A 23,397-nucleotide genomic window follows, 5' to 3' on the forward strand; every position below is an offset into this window, starting at 1 on the left:
AGCACTTTGTTAATGAATGCTTCAGCATGCTGTATTAATAACTATAGTGAACTGATAACTTAATAAATACTGTAGTATATTTAGATTTTACTACAGTAAACTGTGGTGTCTTGCAGTATAATATACCCATTAGTTGTAGAAATCTACAGTACTGGCTCATTTGTTTATATTACTATAATACTTGTGTTACCATAACAACTGTAGAATCACCACACAGGTTAATTATTTTAGTTGTGTTGCCGTAGCAACTGTAGAATCACCACAGCAGGTAATTATTGTAGTTGTGTTACCGTAGCAACTGTAGAATCACCACAGCAGGTTTATTTTTGTAGTTGTGTTACCGTAGCAACTGTAGAAACACCACAGCAGGTTTATTTTGTAGTTGTGTTACCATAGCAACTGTAGAATCACCACAGCAGGTTTATTTTTGTAGTTGTGTTACCATAGCAACTGTAGAATCACCACAGCAGGTTAATTATTGTAGTTGTGTTACCATAGCAACTGCAGAATCACCACAACAAGCTAATTATTGTAGTTGTGTTACCGTGGCAACTGCAGAATTACCACAGCAGGTTAATTATAGTAGTTGTGTTACCGTGGCAACTGCAGAATTACCACAGCAGGTTAATTATAGTAGTTGTGTTACCGTAGCAACTGTAGAATCCCCACAACAGGTTAATTATTGTAGTTGCGTTACCGAAGCAACTGCAGATTCACCACAAGAGGTTAATTTTTGTAGTTGTGTTACTGTAGCAACTGTAGAATCCCCACAACAGGTTAATTACTGTGGTTGTGTTACATAGCAACTGCAGAATCCCCACAACAGGTTAATTATTGTGGTTGTGTTACCATAGCAACTGCAGAATCCCACAACAGGTTAATTATTGTGGTTGTGTTACCATAGCAACTGCAGAATCCCCACAACATTTTAATTATTGTGGTTGTGTTACCGTAGCAACTGCAGAATCCCCACAACAGGTTAATTATTGTGGTTGTGTTACCGTAGCAACTGCAGAATCACCACAACAGGTTAATTATTGTGGTTGTGTTACCATAGCAACTGCAGAATCCCCACAACAGGTTAATTATTGTGGTTGTGTTACAATAGCAACTGCAGAATCCCCACAACATTTTAATTATTGTGGTGTGTGTTACCGTAGCAACTGCAGAATCCCCACAACAGGTTAATTATGTGGTTGTGTTACCGTAGCAACTGCAGAATCACACAACAGGTTAATTATTGTGGTTGTGTTACTATAGCAACTGCAGAATCCCCACAACAGGTTAATTATTGTGGTTGTGTTACCGTAGCAACTGCAGAATCACCACAACAGGTTAATTATTGTGGTTGTGTTACAATAGCAACTGCAGAATCCCCACAACAGGTTAATTATTGTGGTTGTGTTACCATAGCAACTGCAGAATCCCCACAACAGGTTAATTATTGTGGTTGCGTTACCGTAGCAACTGCAGAATCACCACAACAGGTTAATTATTGTGGTTGTGTTACCATAGCAACTGCAGAATCCCCACAACAGGTTAATTATTGTGGTTGTGTTACCATAGCAACTGCAGAATCCCCACAACAGGTTAATTATTGTAGTTGTGTTACCATAGCAACTGCAGAATCCCCAACAGGTTAATTATTGTGGTTGTGTTACCGTAGCAACTGCAGAATCACCACAACAGGTTAATTATTGTGGTTGTGTTACCGCAGCACAGCAGATTAACTCAAGAACTTCCTCATAAAGCACTGTAGTACTACCTAAACTTAAAAGCAAACTACACTGCTTACTTCCGCACTGCTGAGTAAGGTCAATGTAACGCTATACTATTTACTGTAGTAACATGTAAATACTGGAAACTTCAGCTTTGCACTCCTTGGATTTAACTTTTTTAAAAGTCTTTAGTTTTGAGCATCATGACGTTCTTTACAATGTGGCCTTCAGGTCATGCATTTTTCATGGCTGTGTGTTAGCCAATAGCGCGCAGACACCTGATGGTCTGCTGTCCCTGACCTGAGCCATGTGCTGCTGGTGAATAATGCAGGACGTTCGGGTTGACGAGAGACCGAGGTGAACCTAATCTTTACCCCGTCCTCCATAATTAAAGATTTAGGCTCACGAACACTGAGTCTTGGTGCTCATTACCGTAACAGCTCTTGCTCCGCAATGCATGTGTACAGTCAAACGTGTGGTGGACATATTCAAAGCTTCTCATGTAAATAAAAGCAAATGAAAGCAGACGGAACAACAAGATGGCTCAAAGCGGGTCTTGGGAATCCTGAATTATTGTTAATATTGTAGTATTAACCATAGTGTAATACTGTAGTATTCTTTAGTGTTAATTACTACAGATGTTGGTTTACTATAGCAAACCGTAAAATCACCACAGTAGATTAATTACTATAGTTGTGTTTCCATAACAACTGTAGAATCAACACAAAGATGTGTGTGTGTGTGGTGCGTGTGCGTGTCCTCCACTGCTGCTGATCTTCAGACCGGTTCTTCAGTCTGCAGACGTTTGATTCTCTGCCAAACTAAACCCAGCGCAGTGAGTGAATGAAGCACAAACCTGAAATACAGCTTCTTCTCTTTCCTTGTTTACAGTCAGACATGAGCTGTGTTTCTGTGGAAGCAGGAGGAGTGATCAGCAGCAGATCAGATCATCCTCCAAACATCAGAGAAACTTTCCCTCATGTTGTCACCACGCTTTCAGGCCCTCAGGAGTACACACGCTCTTTACTCAAGACTTCCAGCTAAATATTGAGTCTTATTAATAATAATAATAATAATAATAAGGCGTCACGGTGGCGCAGTGAGTAGCACAATCGCCTCACAGCAAGAAGGTCACTGGTTCAAGCCTCCGCTGGGTCAGTTGGTGTTTCTGTGTGGAGTTTGCATGTTCTCCCCGTGTTGGTGTGGGTTTCCTCCGGGTGCTCCGGTTTCCCCCACATTCCAAACACATGCGCTATAGGGGAATTGATCAACTAAATTGGCCGTAGTGTATGAGTGTGTGTGAGAATGAGTGTGTATGTGTGTTTCCCAGTACTGGGTTGCAGCTGGAAGGGTATCCACTGTGTAAAACATATGCTGGAATAGTTGGTGGTTCATTCCGCTGTGGCGACCCCTGATTAATAAAGAGACTAAGCTGAAGGAAAATGAATAAATAATAATAATAATAATAATACACACACACACACACACGCACACACACACACACACACACACATGTTTTTACGAGGCTTTTAAAAACAGCAATACTAGTGGACTAGTGACAGATTTCTGGAGCGTAGTGACTAAACTCTCTGCTTTTACATTTCCAATACAGATGAACTCCAGCTAAAGCCAGTGGATAAACATCTCAGCGGCTGAGAGAGCTTCTATTGTACATCTATCTGGCTTTACATGAAACAGAAAGACTTGTGAATAACAGGGCACAGTAAATCACTTTGTGAACAGTTGGCTGATGTTATCAGTCTTCTCCGTCTGCTTCTCTGCGGTTCTCTTTCTTCATTTCTGTTTCCTGATTTTCTCTCTGTGTTTCTTTCTGAATGTGTGAAGTTCAGTTTAGCCGTGGACACACCAGGAAAATATATAACTCTCAGGAAGGGGATATGTGTATATTCATATATAGTGTTCAGCATATATGAGCTGACCCCTCACAGATCTCTCTTTTAAATTAATCTTCTATAGGATGTGTTACAGTATTATTTTGTGCTTAGATTAGTCAGTGCTGAAGCCAAACCTGGAGCTAATCTAACAAAATAACTTATGATAATGCTTTAAATATCAGCAGCTCAAATATATATGTCAGGGATACATATTAAATTACATTTTTAAAGAGCACAATTAGGATTAAAGCCTAAAAGGGTCCGTTTCAGAGAGTTAGTAAACATTATTTGTGTGAGAAACTTTACACACACTCTAGACACATCAGAGACGGGTCAGAACCGGCTAATCAGTGTCCTGATTCAGTCTTTCTCATTCTCCAAAGCATTCAGTTCACCTTCCTCAAAACTCAGAACACAGTTCGCCGGTGTTCACATCAATTCTGATTTCCTCAACATCTTCTGCCAAACTCTACACTGAAATACCCTGATTTTACACTGGTTTAACCACATTCTCATTTAGAAAGCACAGACACACACTATAATTAAATCAAGCTCTCACAATCAACACACAATCATGCACACACTCAGTGGCAGAACTGAGGACACACTCAGATTTGGATTTTACATACTTAAAATAGTTGGCATAAATGAGACATGTACATTTAAATATGTTTATTTTTTACATTATTATATTATTATGTCTATATTATTATTGTTTTATATATATACAACAGTTCTATCTGGTTCTTGAATCTGATTGGCTGATAGCTCTGCGATATTCTGCAAATAAAAGCACTGGTCCAGCCTCTTCACCCTTCACTCTTGTGTATTACTCCGCCCACATACAGCAGAGGACACTCTACAGTTTGACAGACATTGCTGCTTTTGGGCAACATCATGTACTTTTGAGGCTTTTTTAGTGGAGGATGTGGTTGTTTAGATTGCAACTATGCAGTTTGTTTATAAGGATGGTGCCTATTTTAAATATTTATAATTTTGGCCGCCATCAGCCTGAGCAGAGCAAATAAAGTTACGGTTGACGTTCCGCCACAAGATGGCGACAGAGACACATAATACCGCATAATATGTCCTTAGGTAAGAAAAACAGCATTTACTGTGTGTAAATGTCAAACTACAGCTGATTAAATCATTATAAATCAGGGAAGTGACCTTCTAACTCGATCACTCTCTTCTGTATTTTGTATTGCTGTGTTTACACCCCAGAATCTGCTAGCGATTGCGCTGCTTTGGCTTTTTCAGGATTAATTATTGTGATCTCCCTATTGCAACAGAGAAATACTGGGAAACCCCTGTAGACTGATGGCGTTCAGCCTGATAATCTTAAAAAGAGAGCAAAATCAGCTGTTTTATCATCACTTCAGACATTACGCTAGAGAATCACTCAAACACTAGCGCTACGGTGACGTTGGTGAAGTAGCAGCGGTTTCTGCTGTTCTGACGTCAGCTGCAGATGTGAATGAACGGTGGAAGAAAGTATTTCCTGATACAAAAGGGTTTTGAGACTCTGTGTTGGATTTTCCTTTTTATATGAACGATTATGCTGTCGAACTGTTGTATAAACACAATATCACATGAGTAGCAGTGCTGCACTGGTGAGGCACTAAGGGACTCGGTGTTTCAGTGATTAGCTCTGTGGCCTCACAGCAAGAAGGTCGCTGGTTAGAGTCCCGGCTGGGTCAGTTGGTGTCTCCTCTGGGTTTCCTCCGGGTGCTCCGGTTTCCCCCACAGTCCAAACACATGCGCTATAGGGGAACTGATCAACTAAACTGGCCGTGGTGTATGAGTGTGTGTGTGTGGATGTGTGTTTATGGGTGTTTCCCAGTACTGGGTTGCAGCTGGAAGGGCATCCGCTGCGTAAAACTTACGCTGGAATAGTTGGTGGTTCATTCCGCTGTGGCGACCCCAGATTCATAAAGAACTAAGTCAAAGGAAATAAATGAATAAATGAAAGTGTCTTCCTCTTTTCACAGGGTTAATAAGAGTGGAGTGAGTTGATCTCAGGGCTCAGTGGTGTTTTCTAGAAGTTGTGTGTGTGTGTGTGTGTGTGTGTGTGTGTGTGTGTGTGTGTGTGTGTGTGTGTGTGTGTGTGTGTGTGTGTGCATCATCAGAGGCCAGTGACTGACTGAAGATACTGTGTTTTTGACTTGAGTATTTGGTTTTGAGCTGCAGGTCTGAGGTTGGTGTGTAGTGTTGTGGTTGTGTTAACAGGTGAACTGCTTCATGAATTGTGTGTCAGCATTCGAGAAAAACTATAAAGCAAAACCATTGAGGAACTTAAATTCTTGAGAAGATTGTCAATAAAAATAGTGTAAAATAACTTCCTAAAGTGCAGAGATCTGACATGCAGTGGCAGATCCCCTCAGGCTAATGTTTCTGACACGCGGTTATATCTAGTATGAGGTTAAAGTGTGTAAATGCTGCACTATTTGAGCTGGTTTATGAGTGTGTGTTGTAGATGGAGATCGTTTAATTGTTGATGTTCTCAGTGTTCATAAATGATCACAAATGTGGGTCAGGGCATGCAATGCAATGCAGATGATGCTAGAAATGAATCTGCTTTCCTTCCCTGTGAGTAAGTTCTGTCCTGACGGTTGGTGTTGTTGTTCCAGCACGTGCTTCACACACTACACTCACTACACTGTGAAACTCAATACACTCTGGGCAGATTGACTTCACTATGGTTATGTCGATGCTGTTTTTGCCCTATTGACTTCCATTATAATCACATTATTATAGCCATGAGAGCATATTATCATTCTTGATTGTTGCTGGTTTTCCCTGTTTGTGCAATTAGTTGATCATCAGTTGCAGTGCTTATTTTCTGGCTTCTATATGGAGTATAGTGTGTATGGTATGGAGGCATTACTAATGAGGGGGTTCAGGAAAACTGGGGGTTCAGATTAAATTAATGCTGAACACCTAAAATTTGCGAGTCCGAGACGTGTTGTCCTCCTCACAATTTGTCTTTCTGGTTTTATGTTGCAGGGACAGTTGCCTGAGTCTGTGCTGTGTGTGATAGGATTTAGGATGAGGCTGGAAAGATAGGAAGTTTGGATAATTATATACCAACTGCATTGGCAAGTGTGATGTCGAAAGTTTCAGAAGGAATTATATTATATAGATTAGCTGCGTTTCTGGGCACCACTGATCATCTGTTTGGTTTTAAGTCTCATCACAGCACTGATTTATGTATTTACTGTATGTGTTAAAGGAAGTACTGTATAAAGGGTTAAATTCTAGTGTTATAATTGGATTTATTGATGCCTCTAAATGTTTTGATAGGGTTAATCATCAAAAGCTTGTAATTAATTAAAACAAAGAAGAATACCTAATAATATTTTAAAGTATTTTACCGTACTGGCATACTAATCAAGTATGCAGATTAAGTGGGGCAATTCTGTATCAGATACACTTAAAGAATGTAATGGAGTACGACAAGGAGGTTTCCTTTCACCTGCTCATTTCAATGTTTACATGAGTGAGTTGTCTGAGGACTTAAGTGATTGTAAACATGTATGCTGATGATTTGGTTATCTTTTCCCCAAGTAGCTTAATATTTGTGCAGATTGTTTGTATTTGTGTGATGTTCGATATAATTGAAGAAAGAGTGTTTACATGATATGTAGAACCAAAACACATCCAGATTTTTCTTTGTCAAGTGTTAAATGTTAGTTAAAGTGTTAAACAGTACTGTAGATATGAGTGATGATAATGATATGTACAAGTTAAATACTCAAGTAAATGTGCTGGTGAGAGTTTTATTTGTGTTCAGAGCTGGTCAAGTACACCTCTTGAGAACTGATCGCAGTACATGTACAGCTCCTCTGTGGGATCATTTTAAAAGAGAGAGTCTCCATAAGCTGCATACAATAACTGTATGAGGATTCTTCTTTAAAAACACAGATGGTGTGGTGTAAGTGAATTATTCTGTAAAGTAAGAGTTCCATCAGGTTTGCTTTGATGAGAAACGTAATCTATAAGTTGATCTGTCCATTGGAGAAGTCTCAGAACAGCATTTAAATGTTGTTGATAACCCCTAGGCTTACTGAGCTGACACCTGTGATGAAATGTTGGCATAACCAACATTTCTCTATGTATATTGTGTGGTGTTGTCTGTCTGTAGTACTATTGGACCTGGAATAAAGAGAAAGATGAATCTGCTGAACTGTATATATACTCCAAAGAATATATTTACTCTATTCAAATATGTTTTATTTATGTTTTATTGTCAATAAATTGTATAATTATAATTTAGTATAATTCATCCACAACACAAGATGCTTATTTTAGCTCACAATGCTGTGTGTGTGTGTGTGTGTGTGTGTGTGTGTGTGTGTGTGTGTGTGTGTGTGTGTGTGTGTGTGTGTGTGTGTGTGTGTGTGTGTGTGTGTGTGTGTGTGTGTGTGTGTGTGTGAGAGAAAGAGAGAGAGAGAAGCCTACTCATTCAAATGCATTCCAAATATGGTCAAAACTGAGCTTGTCATATAAGGGTATTTCCTGTGGTTGTAAATCAGCATGTAAAATCATCTCTGGACAGTTTTCGAACTTACCTAAGCCACACACACTGTAAAAACATCTGTAAATTAGCAGCACGCTGTATTTACTGATACATATTTACATTTTATATTTCCCCCCATGTTTATTTCTGCTTGTGAGTTGCATTATGGGATCTTGATCTTTCTCCCAACAGCTTTAAACCTGTAAAAGTGTGTAGAAGTGTGTGTTTCTGCACGTGTGTGATAGTCTGCAGTGCTGTATTGTGTGTGTTGGTGTTGTGTATGACACTATAAACACCTTGTAGTAAACTGCAGCACATTTTCTGCTATTCTACACACTTATTTCTCTACATATTATTATCTCTATATTATTTTAATTGACTAAAATGTCTATAAAAGACTCTTTGTTGAACTGTAGAGTTGATTTTTCATCATCAGAAGTGGACAGATCAACATCCTATAATGCAATTCACCAACACAAATAAGCACAAACACAGAAACTGTTCATTAGGAGATATATTTTGCAGTGTATCTGCTATTTTAACATGTTGATTCAGTGCAGTATTGACCTCATTCTGCAATCCTGAGGTAAAAACTCTGTTTTAGAAGTTTCCTATGAGAGAAATGACTGCAACAATCAACAGTCAAACGGCTCGCTCTACAAACAAGTGTGTTGATGACTGTACGTAAAAAGGAGAATAATATAATGAGATGATATCAACATCGAGCAGCAGAACGAGCTGTTTTTAACGTCTACAAATGAATGAAACCGGAAGTGTTGAGAGTCCAAAATATTCCAACGGTTGCATCAATATGGCGGTTTGTTTTGAACACACGTGATCCTCACAGACACAGAATGATGGAGTGTTTCTGGTGTCTGTGAACTCTGGGGAAAACCAGCAGAGGGGCTGAAGATTTGGGGAGAAACCCTGTGAGTCAAGCAGAAGCTCAGCGTTTACAGGAGAAGATAATGATGATGATGATAGCGCTGTGAGCAAACCCAGTGATTCACACAGATCACGCTGAGACCTGCCGACCGCCTGAAATATCTCACAGACCTTACATAAGGAAACGGAAACACACCATAACTCAGCGCTGACTCCTGTGCTGTTGTTCTCTTTATTTCTGCACAGACTAAATGCAAAAAGCCTGGAAATGAAGCGCTGCATTCAAAACATCTCCAGAAGACAGAAAAGCCACATCCACTGTAAAGAGGGCTTTTCTAACTTGGAGTTGTGTCCTGTTTCTACTGCAAATATCTGAGCATTCGTAAATCAGGAAGCATTCTCTAGACAAGCAGAACATCTAGTGTTGTTTTCAGAAATAATGAGTCAAAATGAGGAGAGTTTCTCTTTAAAACAAGCAGAATAATCTAGTTTTTCCTAGCGGCGTACTGTATGATTATTTTGCTGACCCCACTGGCATCTTAACTCATGATTAGTTCATAATAATGTAATATTTAGAGTACATATTACAGTAGTACATCATCATTTATCCACTGTTACTGAACAGTGTTACCAGTTTGTGTGTTAAATAGACAAGTGTGTGTTGTGCTTTGCAAAATGTGATTTATAACACTGAAAACTGAGTCAGAGGTCAAGCATTAGTGCATGTTAATACAACCCCAAATCAGAAAAGTTGTACCAGATGGAAGAAGGCAAATGAAAAAGAAAGCAGTGATGTCTGAATGTGCTTTGACTTGTGTTTAACTGCAGACGGTACAGCAGTGATGGTGTTTCAGCTGTAATTCTGTCCTGTTCTTCCTGCAAACAAGTCTTAAGGTGAGCAGCAGGGGTCTTCATTGTCTTTTTTGCGCTCCATAATGCACCACATTCTCTATTGGAGACAGGTCGGGACTGCAGGCAGGCCAGTACAGTCCCTGTCTCCTCTTCCGCCGCAGCAGGACTCTGTAATGTGTGCTGAATGTGGTTCTGCATTGTCTTGTTGAAGTATTTTTACAGTTTACAGCAGCTCGACTCATCTGTAGGCTACTCAGCTAGACATGACAACAACAAATAGAGCTGTAACCTGTGTGTGTGTGTGTGTGAGAGTGATTGTCAGGTGACTGGTTCAGTGCTGGTCATGTTGTCTGCTCTGCTGGTTTAAGGTTTGCTCTGGATCTGCTGGTTCAGGAGTATTTTTGAGTTTGTGTTTTTAATAACAGTGGTGGAGGCAGCGCGGTGGTGCAGTGGGTAGCACTGTCATCACAGTAAGAGGTTGCTGGTTCGAGCCTCGGCTGGGTCAGTTGGTGTTTCTGAGTGGAGTTTGCATGTTCTCCCCGTGTTGGTGTGGGTTTCCTCCGGGTGCTCCGGTTTCCCCCACAGTCCAAAACATGCGCTATAGGGGAACTGGGTAAGCAAAAATTGTCCATAGTGTATGAGTGTGTGTGTAAATGTGTGTGTATGGGTGTTAAAAGATATGCTGGAATAGTTGTCGGTTCATTCTGCTGTGGCGACCCCTGATTAATAAAGGGACTAAGCTGAAGGAGAATAAATGAATGACAGTGGTGATGTTCAGAGCTCCCGTGGCCCAGATGTCACACACACACACACACACACACACACACACATTATACAGTAATATGTGTGTTCATTTATCTGCTCGACTGGCTGGACGAGTCCTGTAGTTCTTTGTTCTCTATTTTCACCTGGGGATGCTCATCCTGAGGCCTTTAGAGATTGTGCAGCGCCACTAATGTGATCCAAGAGCTGTGAAGACATGTTACCAACCACAGAGCACTTCGAGAGGTCTCCATAATCCTGGACCAGGCCGTATCCTGAGCAGATGCTGTGGTGGTCATAGAGGAGTGGAGAGCACGAGACTGCTGAAAGACCCCAGTGACAGACGAGTCCCCACATTGATCTCGTGGGCCAGCCTGAACACCCACCGGTGACCTACTCACACCTGCTGTTTCTCTCTCTCTCTCTCTCTCTCTCTCTCTCTCATTTTTTCCTTCACTTTGGTCAATCGGTGAAGTTTGTTCCTCCATTGACCCCACTGGTCCGCTTGGTTTGAGAGGAGTATGAATGTATGTGCATGCATGTATGTGTGTCCTTACGCTGTATGTGTGTGTGTGTGTGTGTGTGTGTGTGTGTGTGTGTCTCACTGTAGGCATTAAGTTTGAGGAAACCGCTCTTCTAAAACACACAGCACACAACACACACACTTCATTTCCTCTTCATCTGTGTGTTTCAGAGAGTCTCCAGGCGCCTCACAGAAGCTCTCTCCCAGAGTAAAGCTGGACGTTTACCTGCAGATCTGCTGTTTACTGTGTTTTTTACTCCTCTGAGCTGTAGTGACCTCTAGATGAGCTCTGTGTATTAATAATAACAATAATAAACTGCTTTTATTTACTGAATAATGACTCAAATCTCCTTATTTCAGCACGGAAGAGTCACTGATGGTGTTTTATTCCAGTTTCAAACCTGTTTATGGAGAACAAAAGATCTGACATAATAACGCTGTGAACAGAACTGATGGCATGTCCTAATTACAGATATTATTAGTATAATAACATGTAGCCGTTTCTCCACTCATACATGTCAGTCTTGTGCAAAAACACTCAGTAATACTTCAGATAAAACACTTCTGATGATGTATTTGTAATATTAAAGTGTTTTAAAGGTAAACTTCATAAGCTGAATAATGTTTTCTGAGAAATAAGTCCATCTGCTATTAAATTAAACTGTACTACAGCTTAGATTGATATGGATTACAGTCAGTTCAATGCTTCAAATGTTAAAATATTAAACTAAAATACACATTAATGTCATTTATCTTCAAACTGTAATCATGTGAAGTTGCAATGAATAATATAAACACAGTTTTACATTTCTGTATATTTTATGTGTATTTTAAATGATTAAAGGAATGGTTTTAAATTGAAGTTATTCTGAAATACATGAGCACGCTGTACAGTTATAGATGTAGGAGAGGTATTGTGCATGTGCTGTAATATTATCTTTATTATCTTTACAATGTAGATTGTGTGACAGCAGCTGAACACAGAAGTACTAGTAAACTGAAACTGTGTCAGTCCAGATTCCAGAGTTCAGTTCAGTTCAGTTCAGTTCAGTTCAGTGTGGTTTAATCTTCACTGCTGAAAGTCCAATCACTGAAGAGCGAATCCATCCATGTGCAGCTCCTCAAGGCCCAAAATAAAGAGACTTATTTAACGGAGGATTAAAATGTACTAAAATTGTTCAAATAAAACTCCAGATATGGTGGCTTTATATTGTGTGTTAATTAAAACACGTTTAAGTCGGCACCAATAGCCTTGTGGTTAGTGCGTCGACACATAGCACCAAAGTGCTCGTGGCAACCTGAGTTTGATTCCCAGCTCGAGGTCCTTTGCTGATCCTTCCCCATCTCCGCTCCCCACACTTCACTGTCTGTACAATCTCCACTGTCCTATCCCAATATAGGTGAAAACCCCTAAAACATAATTATAAAAAAATGGCCTCACTGTATAGCCTAACTACAATCTGCCTTTTCTGCTGATTTTAGCGCTGTAATTAACATATACAATAAGATTTAAACCTGTTTACCTGTTAAAGTAATCTTAGATTACTTTTTTGCACTGTAGTACCGTATATCATGATACAAGCTTCAGCGATTGATTGATCCCAGCAGAAATCTAAACACAATCTGAAATATTTTTATGTTTTTTACTATTATTAATCGCTGTTTATCAATGTAAAGCAGATTTGACACAATTCTACACTATAGAAAGCGCAATAACCTGAGCGAGTTTAAACTGGAATAAAAGCAGATTTTAGAGTTCCCTCATCACTGTCATCATGGCACAATAATGAACACCAGCACATTCATATTTTATCATTTATTACAAAGAGATTTTTACAATATTTACAAAGGAACCCATCCCCATACACAAACAGCTTCATTTGAGGTGTGTGTGTGCGTTCATGAGTGTGCGTGTGTGTGTGTGTGTGTATATATGAAGATTAGTCATTTTCATATACAACATTGATATTGAGTTGTGCATTGAAGAAACATGACTTCTGAAAAGGACTGAAGCCGTAACAGTGGAGTGATTTCCCCAAATGATGTTTCTGCATCGAGTATCAAAGAGTTCAATAAATGCTGACACGAGCACATAACGGATGCTGTCCAGACAGTTCACAGTACAGGAGATTACAGGATCACACACATCTGTACAAATGTAAGAGAGTGTGTGTGTGTGTGTCCTTTCTGGTCCGGATATCTGCAAACTCTGAAATCAAGAAGCTTTTTCTAGATGAGCAGTAAATATAGTGTTGTGTTCAGAAATAATGAGTCAAAATGAAGAGAGTTTCTGCTTAAAACACGCAGAATAATCTGACAATTAATTAGTTATAATAATCACAATTATTATTATTTTATTATTATATTTAGTTATTAGTTATAAATAATCAATGAACTTTAATAATTAAATAATAATTAAATAATACAATTATTAGTATTATTTTAACTAATTAATTAACTTAATTAAATAATAATAAAAGTATCATTATTATTATATTTACCAATTATTTATTATAATTTTGACCTTATTTCTAAAACCGAAATATTTAGTTTGCATGTCTAGAAAAAGCTTCATGATTTGATAATTATCAGATATTTAGTCTAGAAAGAGCATTTCCTGCAGTGTCTCTGGAAGATCTTCTGGTCGGTCTCCAGAAAGCAGGACTGAGGTCTCCAGGTGTCCAGAAAATATGGAATGAGGCTCTGAGGTTTGAGGTGGAGTGTTGTGAGTGTGTGTTTGGTGTGTGTGTGCGTGCATGCGAGTGTCTGTGTCTCAGCAGATGCTCTGAGGCATGGAGCTGCTGTTCCAACTCTGTGTATGTGTAGGAGTCGCTGCGCAGGTCTGGGGTCAGTTCTGTGTATAGACGAAGCTCGAGCTCCTCTCCTACAGACACAGGAGAAACGTTGATGAGTTATTATATTATTCATTAGAAACGTGGGTGAGTTAAATATTATTCACAGTCTGATTTATTCCTCAAGTGTGCTCAAACACACACGGAGTTACATGTGGTTCACATGAATGAGCATTTCCCTCTGGACAATGAAGATCTGTGTCCATTCTCCATCAATATAGATTATTAAACAGTTATATCCATAAAATAAGAGTTTGATCACATGACAGTTTAAGATAATGTGTTGAAATACATTTACAGATCTAAATTCTATATCTTTATTATTATCTTATTTCGATTTATTTTTGTTTATTATAATTATTTCATATTTCCCCCAACATATTCATTTGGGTGTAGTCATTTTTTAGCTGGAATCTTCAGTTTTTTGTTAGCTGTATATACGACTACCTGTCAAGGCAGCATTTATTACATGTAAAAAAGTTGTTAAATTGTTAAATATTTATTACAATTTTAATAACTGCTTTCTTATTGTATGTAGTTTCAAATGAAATTATTACTCCAGTCATTATTGCTTTTATTACTATTACCAATAATAAATAATAATAATATTCATAATGATAATGATAATAATAATAATATTCATAATGATAATAATAATAATAATAACAACAATAATAATAACAATTATAGTTAATATTACAGTGATTTCTGAAGGATCATGTGACTGAAGACTGGAGTAATGAAGCTGAAATTGCATCATTAAACTAACTGAAATAAATGATTAAATTAAATCATAATCTACATTAGAACAGTTATTTCAAAGTGCAAAACATTTCACTATTGTACAATGTGTGCTGTATTACTGATGAATAAATGCAGCCTTGGTGAGCAGCAGAAGCTGATTTGTAAAATCAAACTTTTGACCGGTGGTCTATATCTAGAGAATGAATGTTTATGCAATAAGTGCATTTTATTGACTGTGCAAATAAGAAATAAAAATATTACATTTATGTACATGTGTGTATTATATTTATAACTATTTACACTTAAGTGGCTGAACAGTAAGGGTACTGTATTGTTTAAAACAGGTAGCATTAACTGTTGTGCTAACTATTTACAGTGAAGTCAAATTATTCATTCATTTAAATCCTTTACAAATATATATATACTCTGAAAATGTCTTTGCTCCGCTAAATATAACGTAAAAATAATCTAAATTTCACAGAAGGGAGAGTATTTTGCAGTGCAAAACATGCTGTTCTGAGAGTTTGTGTCTTGTTTTTAATCCAAATATCTACAAATTATTAAATCAGTCACCAAATCTAGTGTTGTTTTCAGAAATAATGAGTCAAAATGAAGAGAGTTTCTGCATAGAACATGCTGAATAATCTGACAAAACCAGCACGTTTGAGATATTTGCACTAGAAACAAGACAGAAACTCTAAATATGCATCCTTTCCCCCTAAGCATGTCCTGATGAAACCCTCAGTGTGTCGGCGAGATGCTTTAGTGCGTTGTGCAGAGATAGACGAGTGTGTGTTCCTAAAGCGCTCAACATTTACCTGAACTTACACTCCACTGGCTCTCAGGGCTCAGAGACTCTGTTGTGCAGGCTTCATTGGCCAGGAACCCCTTTCCAAAGTTCTGCAGCCATTGTGAACTATCGCGCTCCAATTGCCGAGTGAGCTGCCAGAGCAAAACACAGAACTTTACTCATTGGCTTTTGCCTGAGGTTGGATTAAAGTCTATCAGCGTTAACATTACAGCCAATCACAGGCGTTTAGAACTGAAACGGGGTATTCCTGTCAACGAAAAAGCACAATGTGAGCAGAGCGGAGGGTAAACTCACCTCTAAGATGGCTTCGCTGTCCTCCAGGTCTGCATGTAGGAAGAGGAAGGAGAGAAAACACTGTTAATATGACGTTTTAATGGCATTTGTCTTCATATATGCACATATGTACAGCCGTCAGGATTATTTGTGAATTTTCTGTACATTTTTAATTATTTTTCCAATATTCCCCAGATGATGTTTCTCAGATTGAGGAATTTCTCACAGTATTTCCTCTAATATTTGTTCTTCTGGAGAAAGTCTTATTTTTTTATTTCAGCTAGAATAAAAGCAGTTTTTAATAGTTTTAAAGCCATTTTAAGGTCAATATTATTAGCCCCTTCAGCAATATTAGTGTTGGATTGTCTCCAGAATAAACCACTGTTATACAATGACTTGTCTAATTACCCTAACTTTACCCTAATTACCTAGTGAAGCCTTTAAATGTCACTTTAAGCTGAATACTAGTGTCTTGAAGAATATCTAGTCTAATATTATGTGCTGTCATCATGGAGCAAAGCATTTTTGCAGTGTGTGTGGTGTGGTGTGTGTGTGTGTTGTGAGAGATGGCTTGAGGTCAGATTACCTGTGGAGTGCACTGGAGACACCTGGAATCGAGTGTAGATGTCGTTGCACGTGCTGTCAGGGCCGATCTCCACCTCCAACCCAACAGGTGGGACTGGAAGTGTCTACAGGAGAAACCATGATACATCAGACTCCAGTACCACCACTCAAGCTTTACATTGTTCAGATTCTGAGTGAGCTGTCCCTTTATATAAATGAAGAGAAAGCGTAGTTCTAGCTGCTGTGGGTTTATTCTGTCTGAAACACACTTACGTGGCGTGCTCTGAGTGCTGTCGATGGTGTTTTCCTGGGTCATTTCTGCAGACGTCTCCTCAATGCTCATGTCCTCCAGCTTCACTTTCTGACACAGACCCCTGAATAACACACACACATGCAACATGTTCCGATCTACAGTTTATACACACACTGAAAAACACCGGCTCTTCATATCGATTTTGATCAGATTAATTTATTTTACACACTCTGACACCGCTTCTATATATTTTCATGTTTGGTTTTCTCTGTTGGATGGGTTTGCAAGCGTCCTTTAAGGATATTTTGTCCAGAATGACTTAATTTAGATATTCTGAAAACAGTTTTGCTTAATCTGAAAAGCTCAAGACTTTTCAAACAGTTCAACAATAAATAAAATTAATGGATATTTGTTTTGAACAAATTGTTGTTTACACCAAAATTCATCAAAACATCACAAAAATAGGATGCTTGAGGTGCTACAACAGAGCAAATGTGTTATGATTATGATTAATATTCTAATGCGCTGCGGCTCACCTTCATCCGCCGGCGGGAGTCTCGGCTCTTGGGATCCTTGATCTTCTTGCTGACGGCGGGGAGCATGCGGAAACTCGCACCGCCCCACAGCCCTTGTTGATGCTTTTATCCTTCACCTCCTCGATGTCCGGAAGAGAGTTCATTGCACAGCGGAAATTGGCTTTCCAGGTTTAGGGTCAGGCTGAGTGACTCCCTCCTTATATTTACCTGAAATAAACAGCACATCAGTTACATTTCACTACATAGGGACCACTGTTACTTTATAGTGCACTCGCTGGAGCATTACTAGGCGTTATCCAAGGCTACTGAAGTTTAAGACTATTTTTTGACTCATTATTCGTCTAGAAAATGCTTCTTGATTTCAGAATGTTTCGATATTGGACTGTTTTACAGTGTGGGACCTTATATTGTTCTTCACACAACACTCAGTGAGCCCCGACTGGAGTGTTGACAGGTATCAGTGATTGACAGCTGGTAATGTTCTCTCACCTGTGTGAATAGCCCACTGCTGACAGACAGGCATCTTTATCCACCTCCAGCCGTGCCGAGCTGCGTGTTTCCAGGGGAGGAGAACATCTTCTCCTCCTGCCAAACACACACACACACACACACACATCTGTAAAGCGCTGCTAATGCTGGGAGAGTGAGTGGCTTATCATCAGTGTGTGCAGCGCTCGGCTTTTACCTTGTTGACCCACATGAGTCCATTGATGGTTGTTGGAGTCGATCCTGCTCTCCAGCCAGGGGCGCATGCGCATTCTGGACACGGGCATGTTTTCTGCAGAACAGAGGAGTGTTAGATTAGCGGAGCTGCACATGCGCAGATGAGGAGGCGTGTCTGCGGGCTCGCGAGCAGGAAACCTGCGCTGGTGTTTTTAGCTCACACCTCACACGAGACATGCTCAATTACTGTGCATTTAGTAAAAAAAAAAGGAAAATTAACTTTAAGATACTCGTGCATTTAATTAAAACAATCTGAATATTGTGGTGCGTTTCGTAAAAAACACCATAAGAGTAATTCTGGAATTGTATAAAAATGATAATATGAACAATAAGAGAAACAAAGAAGGAAAACGGCTGTTGTATTGTATGTAAAGTGTCCTTTCTTTCAGTGAGTTTATTTGTAAAAGGACTTTAATAAACATTAAGAATAAAAAAACAACAAATATGTATAAAACGAGAAGGCAACGCGGTTTTCTGCAAAAAAAAGTTCTCAAATGTCGCCCCAATTGGTCCAGTAACTTACATAATGAGTAGTGACAACAGAACTGTAGGTAATGAGCGTGCAGGATCAACTGTTTACCCCGTTTAAAACCACAGAAATCTGCCAATGCACTGCACAAATAATCAAACTCCACAACTATTTAATTATTTCAAAGCCAATTCTAAGTAAACAAACTGGGTTATTAAATGTATATGAACACATTTAACACAACCTTTGAGGTTCTCTATATTTTAATCGAGTTTGGGTTAAATGAATAATAACCCAACACTCTATATATACTGTATATAATGTCTGCAACGACATATCAGGCATAATCATCCCACTCACCAGTGGAAAGCGATGGTACATCCAATGTGAAAAGCGCACCGAGAGTTTGGCGTGTGAAGGCGTGAATAAGTCCTCTCTGAGATGAACAGCTGAAGTTACTGTAGTGAAGCTCAGGTTTACTGTACTGTCAGGAGCGCGCCGCAGCTGTATATATACACCCACAGTCAAGCGCGGGGAATTTTCCCTGCTGCATATCGCGCATGCGCACACAAGCAGCGCTCCTCAACACAGCGAGGCTGATTTCCGAGAAATCATGCTGTATTAAGAGAGAGACGGGCTACGTGCGGAAGACCAATTCAGTTTGGATAAACACACACACACACACACCCTCAACATACCACAAGCAGCATACTCTACACACACCCCACGCGACATACTGTTATGCATTTAGCTAAACACATGATCATAGTCATCAGGTAAACGTGGACAGCAGTATATACAGATGTTATTTCTGCAGGAGAGCTGTGGATGTGTAGTGCTCTGATACACTGGGGATCATGCAAACAGAACTCAGACAGCAGCTTTAAGCAGTGTTTAATGTGACTGAGTGTCTCGTTATGAAGCCGGTATAAAGTGCAGCGGGTCGGGGTTCAGCCTGCAGAAGTCAGTCGGTTTCCGGGAAATGCTGCAGAGTCCTGCCGACAGAGGGCGCCGCTGCTCCGGCTCTGCTTCCTGTAAGAGTCTCCGTTTCAAAAGAAACCGTGCTGGATCCCTGACAGCCAGAAGCGTGTTCGGGAGGGTCATGATGGAGCTGCTGGATGCGTGGGGCTGCTCTCTGGTATTTTAGGTTTCGAAATTTGTATTTCTCACAGGCGTCAAACCCGTCCAGTACTGCGAGTGGATATTCATTCATTCATTCATTCATTCATTCATTCATTCATATGTTGTTTGTTTGTTTGTTTGTTTGCATGTATGATTATGTGGATGTGTTTGTCCATTAATTAATTTATTTATTCATATGTATGTATGTTTGTGTGCATGTTCATTCATTCATTCATTCATTCATTCATTCATTCATTTCATTCATTCATATGTTTGTTTGTTTGTTTGTTTGTTTGTTTGTTGTTTGTTGTTTGTATGCATGTATGATTATGTGGATGTGTTTGTCCATTAAGTAATTTATCATATGCATATATGTTGTGTGCATGTTCATTCATTCATTCATTCATTCATTCATTCGAATATATGTTTGCATGCATGTATGTTTGTATTCATGCTTTTGTGATTGAGTGTTGTCTTTTTGTACCTGTAGTGTAAATAAATCACATTTCAATAAAAATAGACCTTTGCGAAATGAGATGAGAGAGGCCTGTTATATTACTCCGGCGATGGGTGTATTATATGATGGTAGACTCTTTTAGGTTGCAGGATTCATTGTCGAAGCATGTTTTTATTGTCAAAGTGTTTGCAGTTTGCAAACCCACACACCCACCCACACACACACACACACACACACACACACACACACACACACACACACACACACTCACACACTCACACACACACGCACACACACACACACACACACACGCATACACACACACACACACACACACACACACACACACACACACACACACACACACACACACACACACACACATCTAGATTATTATAAATGAATAATTGTAAATATACTGATTATTATTGTTTTTATTACTGTTTTCTCCTAAAATGTTGATTGTTAAATGTACAGTTTATTCTGATCTGTCTTTACTTTTTTATTGATTTGTAACGAATATATGATAAGTTGGATAGTAATATGATATACTGAATAATATTATGATATACTGAATAATATTATGATATACTGAATAATTTGATATTTTATTTATAATATATAAATGTAATCTTTTAGCAGCTTACTGCTACTATTTACTGTGTTTACTGTGTTTTTTATTATACATGTATGCTACTTGTTTAAATGCTTTGTCAATACATTTGTAACATTTTCCACGTCAATAAAGCAATAATTGAATTGAATTGAGAAAGGGAGAGAGTTTCCGGAACCTGTAACGTGGCTCCGAGTTTTTCTTGATCTACTAGTGTTTATTTCTCCATATTGTATATTTAATTTGCTGCAACAAGCTTAAAGTCAAGTTCACTAAACATGACAAGTCTTCATCGGAGAGACGAACAGCAGCTCTAGAAGGTAAACTGCTTTAAAAACTGCTTTTAGGGCGTGATGTCTGCAGAAACCCCGGCTAAAGTAAGCGAGCTTTCAAGTAAAAATAGGGAATGAAATAATCGTGACGTCATGTGGGTGTGTGTGTGTGATTGTCGGCTGCGGGAGGGGTGCGCATGCGCAGTCGCCAGGAGCCCGAGGTGTTTTCCTGTGGAGTTTCTGCTCCGTGGATTCCTGGGTTTTCCCATGGATCGTCCAGTAAGATTCCCCTTGAAACCCGATGAGTGTCCGATGGTACAGCGGCAGCTCCAACATCCCGCTGGCATCAGGATCTCTGTCATTCCTCGTTTAAAACGTGTTTATTATCCGACATGTTCAGACATGGCAGAGATCAGGGCGCGCTGCTGCCCAACACCAGTGAGGTACAGTTAGATTATATTCACACATTCAGACTTCAATAAAACACTAAAGCAGAATTATAAAGGCGAATACAGATGAATTATAGTGATGTACTGTTATGAACACATCTTGTGACACTCTCTCTATATTGATCACCGCTGCTTTATATTTATTGGGTCTGAAATCGCATGACATTGGGGTAAAGTTGGTTTTATATTCGCACATTCAGACTTTCACCTTCTTAATCTAATTTCTGAAAGTATATGCAAATTATAAATAGAGAATTATATTATCAGCCCAGCCAATGACTATGAAAGTTGTTGACAGTCAGTGAAATAGTGCTAATGTTGTTTTACTTACATGCTTGATAAAGGTAACGTTGGTTTTATATTGGGATATTCAGACATTGTGCTTAATATAATTAATATAATTTCAGTATTATTTGCAAATTCTAAATAGGGAAATCATATTAGCGGAAATGACTAGCAAAGTACAACATTGTGCACTGTAAATTAGATAGTGTTGATGTGGTTTAGAAGTCATACTTGCATGCTAATTCCGACTGAATATTCAAAGTAGCATGGTAAACAATATAGAGACTGCTAAATGAACTAATGTGCTAATATAAAACCCACTTTACCTCTATACATGCTTGCATGTGGATTCAGACCCTATATATATATATATAAAGCAGCGTGTGAACAGTATAGAGAGTGTCACAGATGTGTTCATAACAGGACATCATTATAATTCATCTGTATTCGCCTTTATAATTCTGCTTTAGTGTTTTATTAAAGTCTGAATGTGTGAATATATTGTAAAACCAACAGTACCTCAGTGCATTGCCAGTTTTATATTCACACACATTCAGACTTTGGGTTTCAGTAAAACACTAAAGCGTTATTTTAATATGTGAATACAGATGAATTATGATGATGTCCTGTTATGAACACTACATGTGACCTGCTCTCTTGTTTACTGCCACTTTATATACATTGGGTCTGAAATCGCATGTAAGTAAAACAACATTAGCACTATTTAATTAACTTAAATTTTACTATTTAGAACTTGCAAACAATACTTTAATGAAATTATATTAAGGTGAAAGTCTGAATGTGCCAATATAAACCAACTTTATCCCAATCTGTCATTACTGACACAGGTTTTAGTAAAGCAGACATCACCTGTTTTTCTCCTTCAGTGATCTTACATCTGAACTGGAGTGTATTTTTAGACAGGCGACTTCACCAACTCTAATGTACGGCTCAAGATAACTCACGTCTGCAAAGAGAACTGATAACGGGACAGTGTTGAGCTGCATGTGCACTTCAGCGCTCCTCATCTGTGTGTGTGTGTGTGTACTGGTTTTAATGGTTTACAAAGGTCATTACATCATTGAGGGGGTTTATGAGGACATGCCTGATGTGCTAATACTTCAAAATGCTTTAATAAACGTAGCTAGTTTTTCTCATATTCTTAGCCACAGGTCAGGTAAAGATGACTATTGTTTAAACTAAAATGACGTTCCAGGATCAACATAGAGGTTAATGCAGGATTGGGTCATACTTGGCAGAGTCACACCCAGGGTAGCCCGATTGCCTTACAGCAAGACGGTCACAGGTTTGAGTCTAGGCTGGGTCAGTTCTTGTTTCTGTGTGGAGTTTGCATGTTCTCCCCGTGTTGGTGTGGGTTTCCTCCGGGTGCTCCGGTTTCCCCCACAGTCCAAACACATGCGCTATAGGGGAACTGATCAACTAAACTGGCCGTAGTGTATGAGTGTGTGTGTGAATGAGTGTGTATGAAATCAAGCTCAAATCGCTTGAGTTGGAAAATCTGCACTTCACTGGACATTCTGCAATCAGGAGCTTACTCTTGTAGGGCCGTGATTATGACGTAGCGCCTGTTGGTGTCCCGAGGGGGAAATCCTCTTTGTGACATCGGACAACAGTTCATCAAACTGGGCTCGGTTCAGTCAGAAGCCCCGCTGAAAGCCTCCATTATGGAGGTCTGTAAGGTGAAGCAGGAGTAGCTGGAGGTCTCCTCAGCAGTGCAGAGCACCACCACAGAGGAGCGACCGGAGGAAGAGTCTGCTATAGTGGCGCTGGTGGTTCAGGGCAGATTGAGAGCTGGGGTT

The 23,397-nt window shown here is 39.2% G+C and overlaps 1 pseudogene; it reads right to left on the reverse strand.

Moving 5' to 3' along the window:
• Positions 1-13,927: 13,927 nt before the first annotated feature.
• On the reverse strand, positions 13,928-17,975 carry LOC130214717 (interferon regulatory factor 1-like; annotated as a pseudogene).
• Between the last annotated feature and the right edge of the window lie 5,422 nt (positions 17,976-23,397).

Source organism: Danio aesculapii, chromosome 21 (genome assembly GCF_903798145.1).
Source record: "Danio aesculapii chromosome 21, fDanAes4.1, whole genome shotgun sequence".
Lineage (NCBI taxonomy): Eukaryota > Metazoa > Chordata > Actinopteri > Cypriniformes > Danionidae > Danio > Danio aesculapii.